We start from the raw sequence: 3,819 nt of genomic DNA on the forward strand, positions 1-3,819 counted from the left end.
GAGCTGCAGCCGATGGAGTACAAGAGACCGAAGGAAGAAAAAGAACGGGAAAATGACGGTCCCTGAACTTTGACTCAAGGTGCAATTTGATCCCTGAATTTTTAATTTGTTCAATATAGTCCCTGAATTTTAACATAATATTCAATATGGTCTCTGAACTTTTAATTTGTTCAATATGATCCCTGAACTTTCGATACATGTTCAATATAGTCCCTGAACTTTATAAAAATATTCAATATAGTCCTTAAACTTGAATCAATGGAAGGACTACATTGAATATTTTTATAAAGTTCAGGGACTATATTGAACATGTACCGAAAGTTCAGGGACCACATTGAACAAATTGAAAGTTTAGGGACCATATTGAACATTAAATTAAAGTTCAGGGACTACATTGAACAAATTAAAAGTTCAGGGACCAAATTGCACATTGAGTCAAAGTTTAGGGACTATTTATGTCATTATCCCAAAAAGAATAGGGAAACACCACCAAAAACCTCCAATTATCCGACAAATTTACCTAGAATTTTTCTTTTACATTTGTGGTATATTTACCCACAGTACTTTTATCCAAAGATATTTTCGTCTTTTTTCCTTTTCTTTCTTTTTTTTTTTCCTTTCTTCTCTCTTCCCTCCGCCGGCCACGGCGGAGGGAAGCTGGCGAGGGCTGCCCTTGCCGGCGTTGGGGTTGGGCGAGGGCGACCCTCGTCCGACGCCGACGAGGGCAACCCTCGTCTGAGTTGGGCGAGGGCGGCCCTCACCGGCTTCCCTCCGTCGTGATCGGCGGAGGGAAAGAGAAAAGAAAGAAAAAAATTAAAAAAGGAAAAAGATGAAAATGCCCTTAAGCAAAAGTGTTGTGGAGTAAATGTGTCACAAGTGACATAATTTAAAATTTTTTCATATCACAATAAAAAATTCAAGGTAAATTTATTTGTAAGTGACGTTGTTTGGAATTTTTTGTTGTATTTTTTCCAAAGAAAATGAAGCCGTTGGACTGATAAAGAATCAGCAAGCAAAGATATACGGTGCCGCATCATCCTTTTTGAAAACAAGTCGGGTGACGTGTCGCCCATGCTATGACGTGATGTTTAGATGTTATCCTAATGTATATATATATATGTACGCCCACTGTCAATATTCGAAAATCGCATCTTTTGCCGCAAAATGTCTAACTCAAACAAATGAACAGGGTTTTTCAACTACCTCCGACATTCGTTGGACATAATTTATTCGGGAACCCACCGCCAACTGACTTTTTTTCATACATTCTCACTATTAAAGTCAGTTCTTATCACCTCTAACGTATTTGCTCAGCCATACATTCTTATCACTTTTAAAGTCATTCTCACAATTAGCATTTATCTTTAATTGCAAATCTGCCCATTGAAAATCTCACTCGAATTGTTCTCAATGGCACCACATTTTCACTCAACCTTTATGAAGGCCCTACAGAAGTGCTATGGCCCTTGCCTCATGAAATCTTTATAGGCATTAACAGACTCCCCCTTTATTCCTTCAATTGCTATGTTGAATTCAATCTCGTATATGGCATACGCAACTGAAGTTATTTCGAAATGTTTCTCCCCTACATAGGTTTTTCCGGTTTGCGTAAATGTACCTAGAACAATTCCTATGTTCTACACAAGGAACCAATGAAGAAATTGCATTGATAAGGCCCAGCAAGACATAATTGAAATGCATTAATAAAGCCTTACAAGACATAATTCAACCACTATTATAAAAAAAACTAATGATTGGAGACTCATCATACCTTTCGTTGATTACTTATGAAGGTCCAATCATCACCTCTGCCTATTTGAAGGTCTATAAATAGCAACATGAGGAATCAAGTTCAACTGTCTTGTGTCTCCGCTTCAACAACAGTCCATGCAATTAGAAACATCTTATTGTTTCCATCTCTTCCAACAGTACAAAGTAGCATTTGCTTTACTAAGGTCTCAATAAAATAACCATCTAGTCCAATTATTTTCCTACAACCTTCTAGACGACCCTTTTTCAACCCTTCGAATCCCACATAAAATCTCTTGAACATGTTTTATGACTATCTAAGTACAATATCAAATGTGTTGTTCTTACTAGATTGCTTTGATTGAGCTTTTATAAGATGTAATTAACTTATACGGCTTGGCAAATGGACCCCTAATAGTCTTAAGAGCTTTGACAATTGCTTTGTAACAAGCTCTTCTGTTAAGCCTAAGTCCCCACATCTCTATTGCTTCTGCCTGTAATTGTGATGCAGTATATTTCAAATTAGCTCTAATTTAGGCAAGAACTCTTTTGCAAGCCATACGTAAGATGCACTTTAATTTCTCATGCTTCTAGGGCAAGTGTGTTCTTCTCCAACCGTCTTGATAATAAACGTTTCTCTTTTTTCAACCAACTGCCATAAAGGGACCTTTCACATCCGATCACACACTTCGCATGCATCTTTTTTAATTCACTTATATGCCAACCAATGTTGTAGCCATTTGTGATTGCATATTTCTGCACTGCCCTCTTAAACTGAATATGAGACAAATCTCATGCTTGACTGAAACTACTACTCTGTGATCGTAGCTCGGGTCATATCTAATTGTCAAAGCTCTTTTCTTTTTTTTGGTCTGAGTCAAAGCTCTTGTTCGGTCGCATTCTTTCTGATCTCTAGAGTTAAGAGGACTAAGATCTTCATGTGCTTCAATGTACTCATCATTTTCATCCTCATTCATGTCTCCTTATCCTGTATCAATAGTAAATATTATCTCCATCCCCACCTTATGTATCCCTTCCTCATCTCTAGATAGGATGTGTTCATCAGATGTCCAAGTTAATAAATCAATCTCAGCATCATCACTCTCACTATCATCACTCTCAAAATAAAAGTCATCATCACTCTTACTATTTTCACTCTGGCTAGCACCCCCATATTCAAGCCCTGCCCCAACCCTATCCACAAGTTCAATCCTAACTTCATCGCTTAACTCAACTTCAACATCAATTTCACCCTGCCTAGCACCCCCAGCTCCACCCCGAATTTTAACCTCAAAGTCATCTATTATTTCAATATCAACTGCATTTTTCATTCCCCCCATACGACGTTCCATCTACAAAAAAAATAGAGAAAAACCCATGTTTAGATTACTATATGATAGTAGAACATGTTTAAGTAATAACAAGAGCAAGCTCAAGTGAAATGGTGACCAAAAAAGAAAGAAGCTCAAGTGACGTTACTTTCTTTGCCTTCAAATGTCAACACACAATGCTCTACTAAAAACGAGAAACCACTATTAACTTTCATAAGCAAACAACAGTTAGAATCTTTGAGGGGTTCATTCAAATTCAGAGAATTATCGAGCTAGAATCGAGCTTCTTCGAGCAAGTCCCGAATCGAGTAAATACAACTTCAGCAATGAGCAGACAAGCGAATAGAGCTTCAAACAGACAGAGGGGGAGCAATGACCCTAGAGAACGTGGAGGAACTGATCGAGAGAGCAAATAAGATTTTATGAGAGAGATAACATGAACAAACCCTAGAAATGAACTCTTCAAATCAGAGAGAGAGAGAGAGAGAGCTTGTCTTTTGTGGTTTAAATGGCCATCAAAAGGGCGTTGTTTTGGCTATGCAGGCAGCCACATTGGATTTGAACGGCCTTAATTAACAAAATTGTAACGGAAGGTAGATTTGTCTTAAGAGTATAAGTTTGGAATTTTTGTGTAATTAAAAAGAATTGGAGTAAATGTGTTACAATGAATATAGTTTGGGGTTTTTCATGATTTTTTCCCCAAAATAGAGAGAGAGAGAGAGAGAGAGAGAGAGCCAAG

This window comes from Syzygium oleosum, unplaced genomic scaffold, assembly GCF_021117445.2.
Source record: "Syzygium oleosum isolate NSW1041296 unplaced genomic scaffold, Sole_v2.1 Sole_v2.04, whole genome shotgun sequence".
NCBI lineage: Eukaryota > Viridiplantae > Streptophyta > Magnoliopsida > Myrtales > Myrtaceae > Syzygium > Syzygium oleosum.